This window comes from Convolutriloba macropyga, chromosome 6 (genome assembly GCF_964194025.1).
Source record: "Convolutriloba macropyga chromosome 6, txConMacr16.3, whole genome shotgun sequence".
Lineage (NCBI taxonomy): Eukaryota > Metazoa > Xenacoelomorpha > Acoela > Convolutidae > Convolutriloba > Convolutriloba macropyga.
Window position 1 is genome coordinate 27232512 of NC_134473.1, and position 18067 is coordinate 27250578.

At 35.2% G+C, this 18067-nt stretch overlaps 1 protein-coding gene and 1 pseudogene across 1 annotated transcript in view; both read right to left on the minus strand.

Moving 5' to 3' along the window:
* LOC142340905 (mitochondrial dimethyladenosine transferase 1-like) overlaps positions 1 to 18067 on the minus strand; it is a 498997-nt gene that overhangs the window by 21835 nt on the left and 459095 nt on the right. The window lies entirely within an intron of this gene.
* LOC142340904 (guanine nucleotide-binding protein G(I)/G(S)/G(O) subunit gamma-12 pseudogene) overlaps positions 10186 to 18067 on the minus strand; it is a 407251-nt pseudogene continuing 399369 nt past the window's right edge.

Consider the following 18067-nt stretch of genomic DNA (forward strand, 5'->3'; position numbering starts at 1 on the left):
ACCGATTTCTCACTCTACTTTAAAATTAGAGCGAAAAAAATTCACGACGCAAAACCACTCGCTTTTTTGCTCCACTTCCTGTTTCGGCGTGATCTTAAAAAAAAACATAGCCGGAAGAATTCCGGAAGCGACTCGAAGGAGAAAATTGCCCATCCTTATGACTAAACAACTGAACAACTATTGTGAACCCTGAACCTCCACAAATGCCATAAAAAATTAAGGACGAATGGAAACGGTATTCAAAAATAAATTGAACAAAAAAAAACTATAAAAACTCAAGTTTTTTTTAACTTGAGTTTTTTATAGTACAAGGAAACATAAAGCCGAATAAAGTTCCTTTGCAATTAGAGCAATTAAGAGCTCGCAAAACAATGGACAAGTCATAATAGGAACTGTATGACATTATATCTTCAACTGTCCAACTAAAAAGTGCATCTTCAACTTGAAACAGACAAATTTGATACAGAAGACGAAAAAACTACCACAGAAGACGAACTGGACAATCGAGCTCAACCCCGAGAGGAGAGTATTCTTTGAGTTCTTGAAAGTCCTATATAAGTTTGACAAGTATTATTCTTTTAACCGATAAAGTATCCCTTCACCCATTAAATTCTAGTAATCATTGCTTTATATATTCAAACTAGTGCTACATTCCTGATAATAACCAGTGCTTTAAACCATTCATTCAACCAGTATCCTTCTTAATCTCCTAAACTTTTAGAGCCATTATTAGAGCCAAAGAAATAAACATGATTATTTTCAAGTGCTAACTCAATGTCTTCTCCTCAACTTAACTTAAACTTATGTCTTCATTCTTTCTTCTGAATTAGCGCACTTTACCTTCTTTAATGTTTCTTTAACGCCCTTTATCTTGTCTTAATTTTCTTCATCTTAACTTTATCTTAAATTTTATTTCTCTTAACTTCTTTAATTAACTTAAATGCTTTCGTTCAAAACTCTTTTCTAAGAAAACATAAATTGGGTGGCTCCAACAAAAATATGTTTATAACCTCATATTCGTGCAGATTATATGTTTTATAGAAAAATTGTAAAACCCCAATTCTTTCACTAAAATTTTCATGGAATGTTTTTCGCCTATAATTTTAGCCAAAATATATTCAACTATTCAACTATACTCTTCTTTCTTTAGAGGTAAACCAAACAACACTATCGTTAACGATTTGCCGCAAAATTGGCAAAAAATGCGTAAAAATACGGAAAATGTGAACAAATACAGCGAAAATTAGTCAAATGTTCACTGAACTTCAAACATCGATAACTCCATCATAAAAACGAACTTCACAAAAATATTGTAATTGCAAATTCTACGCTGGATGAGCTTTCTAATGATACTACTCACAAATCTCTTCGATGAATATTTCGATCGGAAAAATTTGACAGAACAAAAAAAGGCGGTAATGATATTTGACGGAACAAAAAAGGCGGTAATTAAAACTACGTTGTCACGCACCTATTTCGTTCCTTATAGTTTCGTGATGATATTCCTTAAAATATCCTTAAATTAGTGCTTTATATTAATTAATATTCATTTAGTTTCAAGGCCATTTATAGCTAATATTTCCATCTAGGCCTGTAACCCCTAATTTGTTTATGTTTAAGAAAAACAACCGCAGATTGACAGTTTTACTAGCAAACACTTCAAGTGCCTAAAAGCCTCAATATTTACTTTTTTGAGTTTCTTGAAGATAAATTCACATAATCAGTAAATAACTTTGTGAGAGATTATGTACTTGGTGAAGTAATTATTCTGATAAAGTAGGTGCTAATACGGAATTGTATATGTACTGAACAAACACCAAGAGACGTACAAAAGCCGGAAATTGCCCAACTTGTAAATCAGTAAATATTTGCGAAGGACCAATACAACTGAAGGCACAGTCCTGCGGAACCCACTATCAGCAGAACACCGGAGAACCAGCCTGACAATCAGTTGCCTATCATCTCATAAAACCTTGATAAAACTTGAGAAACTTCTTGTTAAAATTATTAAACAATTCTTGCTAAAATAATTAAAGATTGAACTGGAAATTCTCTTGAAAACCTCCAAGTTTGATAAACTAAGTTACAGATGAAATAGCGACTAACTTAACACTAAAATGTAAGGCAAACTAGTGGATATATCACGCATCTGAACCGCTCAATAAAAGGCTATTACTAGCTAATTTTATTCAAAATATATCTGCTAAAAATCGCACTGTGAAACACCAAAATAAGTCCTTGTAAAATGCCAATTATTCAAGTTAATTACTTCTAATATAAACCTCAATAACACCACGAGGAACACTATTAAAATCAGTGCGTAACATACGTAAAACTGATAATTTTTCAAAACGTTTTTGTATCACGGCATATAATATCAGAAAAAAAAAACAGAATCAAAAGGCCGTTTTAATCGGCGAGTAACCAAAGGAAAAAGGCCACTTGAATTGGTATCAGCTGCTCGGCAAAAAAGTCCGTTGAAACAGAATTGTTGCTGGAGCGGAAAACTGTCACATTACATACAAAATCTTACTGTACATTTGAAAAAAATGGTCGTTATACCGTGTTTTTTTTAAGATTATGTCCACAGTTGAAACAATCAAACCATCACTGACATACGTAAAAAATACAAAAATTGAAAGTTGGCCCAAGATCGAGGCAAGATTGCCAACAAACTCCAAAAATCTGATGAGTTTGAGAGGAGAGGAAAGTTCCAGTAATCCATCAATTACTCTGATCAGTTGTGGTGACGGACATTATTAACACTACATTGACAGCTTTTCAGAGTTTTTGATAAAATAAGCGGAATTTACTGCTACAAAAACGACCATTGTTCAAATTTGTCAACGTTGTAATGTACTAAAGAAGCAACAGTTGGTAACATTGCCAACGGATTATCGGACAATAGACTTAAAAGAGATCTTTGAGACCACAGTTTAAAAAAGAACACCCAGATCAAAGACAAAAAGTGCCATGAAAAAATTCAAAGTCAAACATCTTCAAAAAAGACGGCTTGGTTGACCTCTACTGTTTTTCAATTAGAATTTAGACTTCTTGGCCCGCGATCAACAGTTCTTGAAAAAATTGAGGAATACATATTAAAACATAGCAGGACAAGTCCTGACGTACAATTCAGGGAATTTTCATTGACTAAACAAAAAACTAGACCTAGAACGGACTATGAGTGAATTGGGAAAACCATTTCTAAAAAAGTAAGATAAAAAACAGAGAAAATTAATGTCAAAATGCCACTAGCGAGAACAAAAAACCACTAGCGAGAAATGTCAATCTGATTCTCACAAAAAAATATAATGAACTACAAATGGATTGGGAAAACCATTTGGAAAAAAATCCGATCAAAAAAATCGAAAAAACAGTAAAAATCAAGGTGAAATTGCCACATGTGAACAAAAAACCACTAGCGAGAAAGCGAATTTTTGTTCAAACACTGATTTCTCACTCTACTTTAAAATTAGAGCGAAAAAAATTCACGACGCAAAACCACTCGCTTTTTTGCTCCACTTCCTGTTTCGGCGTGATCTTAAAAAAAAACATAGCCGGAAGAATTCCGGAAGCGACTCGAAGGAGAAAATTGCCCATCCTTATGACTAAACAACTGAACAACTATTGTGAACCCTGAACCTCCACAAATGCCATAAAAAATTAAGGAAGAATGGAAACGGTATTCAAAAATAAATTGAACAAAAAAACTATAAAAACTCAAGTTTTTTTTAACTTGAGTTTTTTATAGTACAAGGAAACATAAAGCCGAATAAAGTTCCTTTGCAATTAGAGCAATTAAGAGCTCGCAAAACAATGGACAAGTCATAATAGGCTAAGAAACTTGTCTAAGATTATAAAAAAGAAAAACTTCAAAAAAAAAAGAAAAAATGGTTTTAAAACTTCTCAATTTTTCTGTCAATTTTCCTAAGAACAAATGAGTTATACGAAAAAATATTTAGTCAATTGGTACCTGAATATTTCTTAAGAAACAGGCTTCTATCCAAATCGCACTTTAGGCATTAAACTAAAAAAAACAGGCAAAAAATCGATAAATTTCGTCTAAAAATCAGCAGAACTAATGCAATATCATAACCAAACATCATAACAATCAAAAGTTTCAAAAAACTGCTTTTAAGAGCCGCAAGTGTTGTACATCTGATATTGTTACCAGTGAAGGATAGAATAAAACATCAACAACAAAAGCAGGCAATTTTTGAAACAAATGAGCACAATTTTTTAAAACAAATACTTTCGTATAATTATTCAAACCAGTTAAAAAACAATAACTATGAGCTAAAACAAAAACCACTCTCTTTTCTCTCCACTCTTAACTTTTGTTCACCACAAAAATCACTCCGAATGTTTTCACGCGTTTCATTTCTCGCTTCAGAAATCACTCCAATAAAATTGATTTAAAAAAAGACTTCTCCAATACTCCTCTTCGAGTCGTAAAAAAGACAGCGCTTCAATACAATTCAAATTCTTTGAATTGTAAAAATATAAAGCAGGAAGAGTCCTGATTTCCAATCGTACGAAGAGATAAAATCAATGACAAGACTATGAGAATTTTTACATCAACAGCCAGTGTTGTCATCAAAAAATACAAACATAAATATTAGGAAAAAGCTCCTTTTTTGAAGCACTTGTGGTGTCCCAGTTATCAAAACAACAGTTTCACATGACGCCTTTGCAAAGAGCATATACAAACTTTGAGGCAGCAAAAAGAACCATACAATTTTGGCGAAAACAGAAATCATTTTGAAACCAAGTCGCATCAGAGTCATTAAAGCACTAAACCAATTCCGATTAACATTAACACACTCAAAACTTTCAAAATTAAAAAGTGTTGTACATCTGATATTGTTACCAGTGAAGGATAGAATAAAACATCAACAACAAAAGCAGGCAATTTTTGAAACAAATGAGCACAATTTTTTAAAACAAATACTTTCGCATAATTATTCAAACAAGTTAAAAAACAATAACTATGAGCTAAAACAAATAATACGCTTAACATGAGGCAGAATGAACCTTCAAAACTTTCGAAATTAAAAAGTGCGTTACATCTGATATTGTTACCAGTGAAGGATAAAGTAAAACATCAACAACAAAAGCAGGCAATTTTTGAAACAAATGAGCACATTTTTTTAAAACAAATACTTTCGTATAATTATTGAAACCAGTTAAAAAACAATAACTATGAGCTAAAACAAATAATACGCTTAACATGAGGCAGAATGCACCTTCAAAACTTTCGAAATTAAAAAGTGCGTTACATCTGATATTATTAACAGTAAAGGATAACATCAACAGTAAAGGATGACAGTAAAACATCAACAACAACAAAAGCAGGCAATATTCGGAAAAAATGAGCAAAATTGTTTGAAAACAAATACTTTCGTTAAATTGTGAAAAATTAAAAAAAAAAAGAAATAACTAATAGCTAAAAATAATACGCTTAACCTGAAGCATAATATCAAGTCAATGAGTTTAATTCCTACTGGTACTGAACGCTAAGACAACAAAAAGAACAGCAACCACGATGAAGTTTTTTTTTGAAAACTAGTCCTGTCGAAGTCGTCAAAATCAAAAATAACTTATTAAACTACCAATTTCTCAGTTCACTTGAAAAACTATTTGACAAAATATGGCACCCTATAACTGTATTTTTTGCTCCCATCACTTTTCCAGCTTTGCAAAAAGCATTGCTCCAAGTCGCCTCCTCATTGACATCAAAAAGCCAACAAAAGACAGTGACCAAATACAATCCAAGCGTGGATTACAAAGAACTACAACGAGAATGAAATTGGCCTCGCTATTGCTTCACACCTGTTAAAACAACTGTTCAAATTATCGACATGATTGTGCAAAATCCAAAAATGACCGTAATTTCCGCTTAAATTGAACTAAATTGCGGCAGTATATCAAATGTGGACAACTTTAAACCTAAAAAACTCCTCAAAAAAGACAAAAAAAAATACTACGAAAAACAATTTACGGGTGACGAGCTTTCTGATGACACACAATTCGCAACTCTGCTGTAAACAAACGGCCAAAATTAACTAAAAACAGTAAAGATTATATTTTCTCACCTCCTCCTTCCCCCCACCCCAAAAAAGTGGGGTCGGAACGATTACTTCAACAACGGCACTAATTTTTTTTAAAAAAACAAATGCATTTTGACTTTTGGGGTACCTGTTGTCTTTTATGTTACAAAATGTGGACAAAAACTTCAAAAACTAGAGTAACTAAACTAAAGGAAGTTCAGATAAAAAAACAAATTCTACAACAATTTATTGTGTTGCACAGGGTGACCATAATAACAAGATCACAATTCAAAAAGCATTTTATTTGAACTTTAGGAGAAACCACCAAATCCCTGAATGTCTATGCCTTTAAAATCAGCAACAACAGAACAAAACTCGCCTAACAAAAGATAGGCCAATCAAAACAAAAAAATTGACCTGTAAGGTAAATTATATATAAAAAGACTCGAAGTTTCAAAAAATTTACGAAAAATAGCAGTGAGTTTCTATTGTGACGGACACCTTTTGGCTGTCATTGCTGCTGTCCTTTAAATTATTAAAGCAAAAAACCTACAAACAAAACAATATATTCACCGAAATTTTGCTCAATCTTTCATTACAAGCAACTTGAAAAAAACTCTGAGAAATAGAGTTGTCAACACATTTTGGATTAAATTTTTCTATTTTAATGTCTTAACAACAGAAGTGAACTAAACAAATCCTGTAAATAAATGAAAAAATTATAAAAATGAAAAAGAACTACAATCACAAATGTTGAATGTTTGAATTTTTCTTCCTAATGAAAAGTTGCCAAACAATCACGTCATAAAAAAATCAATTTATGCGTTACGTTTTTCAAAAAATACTCAGGAAAGAAACAAAATAAACTCAAACTCAATTTAGATTTGAAGTTATTATTAGTCTACAAGAAGGTACCATCGTACGTAAACAAGCTATACTACTTACTTATTAAAATTTGCAAGTATTAGCCATTTCCCGAAAACGCCGAAAAATGAGATTGATGCGCCTTATACATTGATGTGCGCTTTTTGTGTCTTCTTGGATTTGAAATCTGAAGTTGATTTTCATAATACCACTTCCACCTTTCTAAAATCCGTAAAACTTTAAATTTTGAAAAAGACGGGCCCGTAATACTTCAAAAATCTTTCAGCAATTAGCACAAACTACACGATTAGATGAAAAGTTTCACGGCTGAGATGCACTGAAAGACCTGAACGGAAATACACAATTGACCAGTATCGGAAATTAGCAGTATCCATGCAAAACCTTAAACTGTCTCTTCCAACTCCAGCAATGCTTGCTTTCCTTTGTACAGTCCGAGTGAGATTTACAGAGAGATCCATTATCAGCTAACTGAATCTCACCCATTGCTTCGCGCTAAAAAAACAATAAATTGCAGTAATATGACCAGACAAAACTGTAGGACTATTTGAAAGTATCTGTTAACAGTTGCCTGCTGACTTAATTTTAGAAATTTTGGCAAACTAGGTAGCATCTGGAGATTCAGTTTTTGCTTCCGGTCAATAGCTATCCACAAATAATTGACCATCTCAGGATAAAAAATTGAGCGCGTCACAAACACAAGTTTCAGTTTCTTTACCTCATTGTACACCAGGAGTTGAATTTCTTAAAGAAATCTTCATCACTTCGATTCTTACGATGCATTGCTTTTACAAATATTTTGGAAAAAAGACGGCATTTCAGTTTGATGATTTAAACCATTGTTGCCACTCAAAATGATTCGCAACGCTGCATAAAATGACGTTCTCGATTCTCTAGTTCTCAATTATTCCCATAATTCCAATTTTCATGTTTCAGTTGACCTTTAATTAGATTTAGCTACTTGAAATAAACGATTGATAAACTCAATACCCAATCAGTATTACTAACCTTCAAACCGCAATCAAACTTTGCAACCGGCTAAAATTGGTTTTAAAAACTATTGACTAGCAGTTTGATGAATAATAATAGTAAAACCGCAATCATCATAGAATTTGATCATGATCCTTGGAAAAAGATCTCATTTTACGATTCTGAATTCACGCTTTTAGAACTTTCAATATGAATGTGTTACGGAAACTACGTTCATTAGTTTAGTTAGAAAAATAATTTCCGACCGATCTCTGAACGAAACTATTCTACTTGGATGAATACCTTGAAAAAGTTATATTTCAAAAAGATGTTGCCACCTTGAGTTATTTTATTTTCAACTGTTAATTTTCACTGTTTACAACTCTTGTGACTAAATTAGGTAAAAGTATTTCTAAATTATTTTTCCTCGAATCTGAACAACCAGGCTTTTTGAAATTATTTGAAAGCAATTTCAATTAAGATTTTATATTATAAAGGACCGATCATAATGGTTCAAATTATTAAGGAAAGGGCGAACAATTTTTTTCCTACTGTTTTGAATGCGGCTGACTTAACGAAAAATAGCCTCAACATAAAATAGCTGCTATAGCTTCGTACACATACAGTCTCAAGGTGCTACGGAGAAAAATCAGAACGAAGAAACGAGCTTTCAGTTTTCAATAATAGCATTTTGATTAAGATTTTGTGTTGTTTCTATTGGTTGCCCTTAAATAAGTTTCATTTAGAGTGAGGTATCTATAGTTGACTATAACTTCTTCAATTGAAGTAATCAAAAGTCATCTTCAAATTGACATGTCAAGTGTGACAAAAAATTTATTAAGGCCAAAAAACAAAAAAAAAACTCGCTCCAATAAAAATGAAAAACTAAGTGGATAAAGTGAACAAAAAGCAGATTACAAGTGAGCATCACGTCGTATGGTCAGAACAAACGTCTTAAATTTGGTGAAATAGTAACATCCGTTGATATACAAAGAAGCACATCACTTTAAAAACGCGAAAATTAACAAAAAGAACAAAATGTTTCTTTTCCAGAAAACTTGCGTTATCAACATAATCCTACAAACTGAAAACATTTAAAGATTGTTCACACAACGCTCACTTAAAAAGCATACATTTTCAGCAGCCAAAACTTTTCAAATAAAGTTGCGTCAGAGCAGTGACACGTAACTGCATATCCAAAAATTTAGACACAAAAACTTTCAGCATACGAAATCAGAAAATGGCTTCTTACTGCAGCACTACGGGCAAAACTCTTAAAATTGACTATTTTTTGAAACACAATCAAAATTATAAAAACCACAGGCTACGCGATTAGGCCTTTAAGAAAATTTAATTCGGCCTCAAAAGAAAACATTACTTTAAACAGCTATCGTGCATAAATTGTAGAGAAAAAGAGTAAAAACAAGTCAAAATTCCGCACGTAAAAATTCTCTTAGAAACCGAAATCTTGTTTAAACATTGTTTTCTCACTTCACTTTAAAAGTTGTTTGGAAAATTTCAACCTAGATCTACTCAATTTTCACTCCTTTCACAACTTCAGCTTGACAAAGATCAGTAATCCAATTCGACTTCTCATTCCCCACAAAAGTAGAAAATGAGAAAACCGCAAACAAAAGCAGCGCCCCAGTACAATACACATCCTTTGGATTGTAAAACCCAAGAGAAGACCAATAAGAGCTCTACTCGCATATCATTATCGCAGCAACTAAAAACGATCATTAAATAATTGAGATATTGGAGTCCTTTGTTTTTCCAACTTTCCTTTTAAACACCAACGGTAAAAAAAAGCGTTTATTTCAAGATGAGCACTGTAGAGTATAGCTTTTCGACCTGGTCAAAAGGCGCAAACAAATTGAACATTTTAACGTTTCCTGCATAAAAATCTACAGTTTCTCTAAATTTTTTTCAAACAAAAATTGTATTTCTTCAAGTGAAGAAAACAATGGACACAAACAAACAATTAAATTTCAACATGGTCCAACACTCTGGTCGTTTCGTAAAATCAAGGAAGCAAGTCATTCTGGCAGGAACGAGATTTTAAAATTATTATAAACTCACTGGTCGCTCTGCTCAGGTAGAAGGAGCAATATTATGAGGTTATTTAACATTTGTTTTGTGGCTTTAGACCCATTGGAATTTGTGCAAATGCACACTGTTAATTCTCCGTAGCAATACTAATTTTTCAAAGCTTTTATTCATCATTAAATCCCCATTAATGAGCCGTTTTAGATACGAGTGATATCTTTGAAACACTCAAAAGAAGTAAAAGAAAAATGTTAAATTAAATGAGCAGTATAATTAGCCGTATAAAATGAATAGCAATAAAAAGATACCAGCTGCACCATGCATTGGATATTTAATTGTTCTCTACAAAACTACCAAAAAGGTGCAACTGGAAATAAACTGACCTCAAAATTGGTCCAACAACTGAATGGTTTGTGATGTTAATTGATTGGCAATTGCGAAAGGTATCTATTTCAAGATTCTACTGCAAGCGACATGGAATACTAAACATTGATCAATTTTTGCAACAATTATCCATTCTTTATTCTAAACAGTGCCATATTTCACTTAAACATTATAAAGAAGATTATACATCAATATTTGAGTAGAAAAATTACGAAATTAAAATTGACTTAAATGAAGTTTATTAAAGCATAGATTAAAAACCACGTCAATGACACAAGTTCTCAATTTGACATTTGACTGCAATCTGGAGTAATTAGGATCGAGGGTTCAAACGAAAACATCTCGATTTCCGATCATGTCATATCGACTGTCATTCTCATTATTGCTTGAAATGCGCCTCTGTTTTTTTTTATTTCTGTAGGCAATCCAAAATATTTCATTGTAGTCTATCGCGATTAAAATAGAGAACCAACATTCGTTTTGTATTCGAATAATTTGTTTCTTGTTTGCGGTTGGTTGGTTGGCGAAACTTGTTCACAACATGATGCAACTTTTCTTCTCCTTGTATGGGTTCTCAGCCACTGTCAGGGGTCTGAGCAGTCTGTCATCCTGTTGGTGTTTCTGACAGTACTGCACAATGTCATTGGTCGTCTCCGAAGTCTTCATTCTGTCAATCCTCACCTCCTTCTCCAACTGGGCCAACTCATTCTGGAGTAACTCAACTCTGGACGCCATTTGGGGAACCAGTTACAACACTCACTGGGAACGAGAGGTACTGTTGTTAATAATACGCAGAATTGTGTGGAAAGGCAACACGAGGCCGAAACAACACCAATAAATTTTTCTGAAAATACACATCCGATTTTGTTGCATTGCAGGCGCAGAATTACATCTACGAACATGTGATAAGTATGCACAAATCGTCCAAAAAAGTAAATGACTTCCCAATAGTTAAGGATAGTCATCAAACCGACAAAACAATGAGTGAATAGAACAAAACATTTCCACCCAACAGCCACAATAATTTGAAATCTGATCGCCAGTCATCTTTGCGGTATTTACGAAAATAATCAACAGAAACAAACGGTTGGTTAGCTCGTCAGAAAATGAGATCCCTTAATTTTTTTATTCAGGTTTACTCAAAGTAGATTTACTCCAACTTTTCTTCTAAATATAATTGCAGTCCTCCGCGCTTTTTTCCGCATGTTCAAAGTACATGAACATTCACGACGACAGATTACATGAAAGGATCTCTAATTCCTTCTCATTAACTCAGTTGCAACTAAAGCGAGGATAAAGTAGCATTCGTCAGCTTTTAAAAACGCTCCAAATGTCAAAAAGTGTGTGCCATTTTCAATATATCTGATAGCTAGGTTTCGTCCTGTCTTAATGGGATGATTAAAATAATAAAAATATCAATAAGCCTCAAGGTGGGCAGACGAAACTGCGCCTTATCTAGATCAGTTAAAAAGCACAATGATTACGAGAAACACAAAGACTCATACAAAACGCCACAAAAAACACGCAGAGAAATTATACTAAAACAAAACTTTCTACGTATCCTTTGTTATTGACATCGATAATATTCATAGATTGGTGCTAAGCATTTACACCGCAAAATGCCATAATCAGTGTAAACATTAAAATATTGATTCAGAATACAAGAAATTTGAACCAAAAAGGCACGTGGAAACGATGTAATTAAGGTAATCAACTGAGGTACTTTGAGAAACATCACCAAAGGACAGACTACGAAGAAAGGCAAGTCGACGCACATACCGAGCCCTTCACCAACCCCCCCCCCCCCCCAAGAGGCATCGAAATTGTGCGTCACACGACAATCATGGTAATTATACCATAATGGGGAGGCTATAATTTCATGGGGGGGGGGGGGGGGGGCTATAATGGGAAAGACCCGTAATTCTATAATCAGCGACCGTTTTTTTTAAGTTTCATTTTTTTAATTGTGGTTTCTGAATAATCGCAGCGGAACAGCATTAGGCCTACAGTAGCCTGTTTTCAGCTGCCCTTTTTCTGATTATTCCCCACATTTCAGACTGATCTTTTAATGAGCAGCATTGCTCTTTTTTTGGTGACTATAGCCACTTTTTTTTTGCGTCTGAAACTTTCACGTGGTACCACTATTGCAGCCAACATTGGTCAGGCTATGGTCAACCTGAAGCTATGGTTAAGTAAGAGCTCATCCTCACACAGACAGCTTCACGGAGGCAGGGCATTGAACTCTCAATCATTGGCGTGTGAACCACACACCTTACCTCTCGGCTATCACGCCATTTAGAAAAACTTTGTATTTTCAATAATTAGTTAACAATAAAATCGACATAGACTAGCACGCTCCTGATCAAATCGTCGCTTCAATCAAATTCCTCCTTAGGTTTTAAATTTATATTTCGACAACAGTAACGTAATAGGCTGCAATGCAATACGCTATGCAAACTTTTACATATATACTTTTATATATACACAGATATGCAGTTTATGTGCGCCTTGGAAAGCTTGGGTGTTAATGATGATTCAAAAATTATGCGTTTTTCTTTCTTGTGATTTTTGTGGTACTTTTGACTTCAGTTTTTTCGCTAGAGTTGTTGTTCATCTGCTGCAGAGAAATTGCTTATTGTCAGCGATGTTTTCTCACTCAACTGAATGAAGGGAGATCTAAATCCGGGAAAGCAACGTTTATGCGATAGCCCCCGTAAGTCGATATCTTTGCCTCACATAGTTTGTGTACGCCAATTGTTAATTTTGTGGAAAGTAGTTGCAATGCAAGCAGACGAGAGCTCTGTTGCGACTGTGTTCAACCAGTCTGAAGTTGTTAATAGCGTTGATTAATAGCTCTGGAAAATCGGAACAAAATTGTTGACATTTCAGCGTCAATTTGATAAATCCGATTGTTTTGTGGGAACAAAAAACACGATGTCTTTTAATCTATGTTTTTTTATAATTTAATAAAAAATGATTGTTAAGTTTGCACGGATGCGCAGAACACTATCATACAATCAACACGTGGCTCGTCGCCTCTGTTTTGTGGTTAGTTTTCTGTCAGTGATTTTCAAGTGTTCGGGTATACACTTGCTTGATACAAAATTTTGTTTTGATTGAGCCCAGTTCAATTAGTCTCAAGAGAACGGCGATTTCAGATCATATATAAAATTCATCTGGTTTCCATCATTATTTTTCTTATTTAATAGCCGCATAGCCATAGCTGGGGCTATTATTGGACTTCTCTTGGTTTTTTACAAGGTTTTTTCAGAATTTGAATTGTATTGGGGCGCACTTTTTTATGATCTGTTCACATATTTTCATAATTTTTGAAGTCAAATTGGAGTAGCGATTTTGGTCACCACCTGACAATATCGATGCCTTTTGTGGGGTCGGTTGGGGGGGGGGGGGCGACTTGCCTTTCTTTGTATTCTGTCCTTTGGTTAAAATTCCCAAAAAATCTTAAGTCGATTACCTTAATTACATCGTTTACACGTGCCTTTTTTGGTTCCAATTTCTTGTGTTCTGAATCAATATTTTTTATGTTAACACTGATTATGACAATTTTGCGATAAACGCTTAGCGCCATGGTATGAAGACTATCGATGTCGATAACATTCTAGGGGCCTACCTAACCTAACCTGGCTGATTGGTTTTTGGAAAACATGCGAAATTCAGAGCTGGCCGATTTAAAAGACCGAGAGCTGTTTTTACTTCATGAGATCTAGCAGTTTGGTCGGGGCCAGTGAAAGTCCCTGTCACGCGTCCTAGGGGCCAAATTCCCCTCGGATTCTATCCTTCAAGCACGCAAACGAAATCGTTGACTTCAAGCTTTGATTCTGGATTGGTCCGATTCCTTCGGGCGTTCAGATTAGGCAAGTATTCTCGGACCAGCCTCTTCCATATTGCCTCAAGTTGTCTGATCTGGGTCTTCGTCTTCAAAGAAGGGTTCTCGTTGAATACACATGCGCATAACTAAGCATACTTTCTTGTGACAATGGTTTTGAAGACGTCCAGAATCAATCTGGCAGAAACCAGATTCAAAAGAGGAGCTCGTTTTACTATCTGTACAAGTCTCTCAGAATGTTTAGTTATTGCGCGCCCTTTGACGAACGTCAGAAGCGACAACGAAGACAAGGATCCACTGACCCCAAATCACTTTCTGATTGGTCGAGCCTTTCCTAACATACCAGCTTGTGTATTCAACGAGAACCCTTCTTTGAAGACAAAAACTTGGACACAGATCAGACAACATTTTAAGGCAATATGGAAGAGGCTAGTCCGAGAACACTTGCGTTCTATGAACGCCCTAAGGAAATGGACCAAACGAGAATCAAAGCTTGACTTGAAGTCAATGATGACGTTTGACACCAAAAAAACATTAAGTCAAAAAGAGTAAAAAAAAACAGAACAATTCACCACAGGTAAATTGTTTACAAAAACTCATTAACACGAAAACTAAACTTAAATAAAAAGCTGTTACAAAAAATAATTTAAAAACACAAATCATTAGCTGAAAAGTTATCATGTTAACGTCTTCGAAAGCCGTAGCTGAACAGCATACCATGTTCTACGTAACAGGATTATCTTCTCTCAAATGCCATCAAATAAATGTACGTCAGATAAGCTTCAAATTCTGCGGAGTGCTAAACTCCACTCCCAATAATCTTTTGATCAGGGACCTTTATTACCTGTGATGCAAAACTTAGTATCTTTGACATCAATTTAATTCAAATTGAACTGAAGTGTTCACATTTTATCGAGTGAGGTAGTCACGTATGTTCAAAACCTAACCATGCCAAGGGTTCTCGTTGAATACACAGGCTGGTATGTTAGGGAGGGCTCACCTAATCGGAAAAAGATTTATTTTCCTCGATCCTCGTCTTCTTTGCCGCTTCTGACGCGCTTCAAAGGGTGCGCATTAACTAAACATACTTTCTGTGACAATGGTTTTGAAGACGTCCAGAACCAATTTGGCATAAACCAGATTCAAAGACGAGCTCGTTTTACTACCTGTACAAGCCTCTCAGAAGGTTTAGTACTCTGAACGCCCTAAGGAAATGGACCAATCGAGAATCGAAGCTTGAAATCAATGATGACGTTTGGGAAGTGGACTTAGAGAGTTTTCTCTCAGAAGGCGTGACATGGACGTTCACCGGCCCCATCCAAACAGCTAGATCGTGTTAAGTTGAAACCGCTCTAAGTACTTTAAATCGCCCAGCTGTGAATTTAGCACAAGTTTTCCCAAAACCAATCCAGACAGGTTAGGCTAGGTAGGCCCCGAGAATGTTATCGACATCGATAATCTATCTTCATACATTGGTGATAAGCATTTATCACAAATTGTCATGATCAGTGTAAACATGAAAATATTGGTTCCAAGCATAAGAGTTTGGAACCAAAAAAGAAACGTGGAAACGATGTAAAAAAAGGTGATCGACTAAGGTTTTTGAGAAAAATCAACCAAGGAAAGACTACCATGAAAGGCAAGTCGGCGCCCCAAACCGAGTCCCCCAACCCCCAAGAGGCATCCAGATTGTCATCTTGACACCAAAAAAAGGTTGATAAGTCAAAAGAGTAAGAAACAACAATTCACCACAGTAATTTGTTTACCAGAACTCATTGACACGAAAAATAAACTTAAAGAAAACCGACCCAAAAAATAATTTAAAAACACAAATCATTAGCTGAAAAATTATGATGTTAACGTCTTCGAAAGCCGTAGCTGAACAGCACACTGTTCTACGTAAAAGGATTATTTTCTCTCAAATAACATCAAATAAATGTACGTCAGACAATGTTCCAAATTCTGCGGAAGCTAAAATCAACTCCCCAATATTCTTTTGATCAGGGACCTTTATTACCCGTGATGCCAAACTAAGTATCTTTGACATCAATTTAATTCAAATTGAACTGAAGTCTTCACATTTTATCGAGTGAGGTAGTCACGTATGTTCAAAACCTTACCATGCCAAGCGTTCTCGTTGAATACACAGGCTGGTATGTTATGGAAGGCTCACCTAATCAGAAAAATATTTGTTTTCCTCGATCCTCGTCTTCGTTGCCGCTTCTGACGCACTTCAAAGGGTGCGCATTAACAAAACATACTTTCTGTGACAATGGTTTTGAAGACGTCCAGAACCAATTTGGCAGAAACCAGATTCAAAGACGAGCTGGTTTTACTACCTGTACAAGCCTCTCAGAAGGTTTAGTACTCTGAACGCCCTAAGGAAATGGACCAATCGAGAATCGAAGCTTGAAGTCAATCATGACGTTTGGGAAGTGGACTTAGAGAGTTTTCCCCCAGAAGGCGTGACATGGACGTTCACCAGTCCCATCCAAACAGCTAGATCTCGTTAAGTTAAAACCGCTCTAAGTACTTTAAATCGCCCAGCTGTGAATTTAGCACAAGTTTTCCCGAAACCAATCCAGACAGGTTAGGCTAGGTAGGCCCCGAGAATGTTATCGACATCGATAATCTATCTTCATACATTGGTGATAAGCATTTATCACAAATTGTCATGATCAGTGTAAACATGAAAATATTGGTTCCAAGCATAAGAGTTTGGAACCAAAAAAGAAACGTGGAAACGATGTAAAAAAAGGTGATCGACTAAGGTTTTTGAGAAAAATCAACCAAGGAAAGACTACCATGAAAGGCAAGTCGGCGCCCCAAACCGAGTCCCCCAACCCCCAAGAGGCATCCAGATTGTCATCTTGACACCAAAAAAAGGTTGATAAGTCAAAAGAGTAAGAAACAACAATTCACCACAGTAATTTGTTTACCAAAACTCATTGACACGAAAAATAAACTTAAAGAAAACCGACCCAAAAAATAATTTAAAAACACAAATCATTAGCTGAAAAATTATGATGTTAACGTCTTCGAAAGCCGTAGCTGAACAGCACACTGTTCTACGTAAAAGGATTATTTTCTCTCAAATAACATCAAATAAATGTACGTCAGACAATGTTCCAAATTCTGCGGAAGCTAAAATCAACTCCCCAATATTCTTTTGATCAGGGACCTTTATTACCCGTGATGCCAAACTAAGTATCTTTGACATCAATTTAATTCAAATTGAACTGAAGTCTTCACATTTTATCGAGTGAGGTAGTCACGTATGTTCAAAACCTTACCATGCCAAGCGTTCTCGTTGAATACACAGGCTGGTATGTTATGGAAGGCTCACCTAATCAGAAAAATATTTGTTTTCCTCGATCCTCGTCTTCGTTGCCGCTTCTGACGCACTTCAAAGGGTGCGCATTAACAAAACATACTTTCTGTGACAATGGTTTTGAAGACGTCCAGAACCAATTTGGCAGAAACCAGATTCAAAGACGAGCTGGTTTTACTACCTGTACAAGCCTCTCAGAAGGTTTAGTACTCTGAACGCCCTAAGGAAATGGACCAATCGAGAATCGAAGCTTGAAGTCAATCATGACGTTTGGGAAGTGGACTTAGAGAGTTTTCCCCCAGAAGGCGTGACATGGACGTTCACCAGTCCCATCCAAACAGCTAGATCTCGTTAAGTTAAAACCGCTCTAAGTACTTTAAATCGCCCAGCTGTGAATTTAGCAAAAGTTTTCCCGAAACCAATTCAGACAGGTTAGGCTAGGTAGGCCCTGAGAATGTTATCGACATCGATAATCTATCTTCATACATTGGTGATAAGCATTTATCACAAAATGTCATGATCAGTGTAAACATGAAAATATTGGTTCAAAGCATAAGA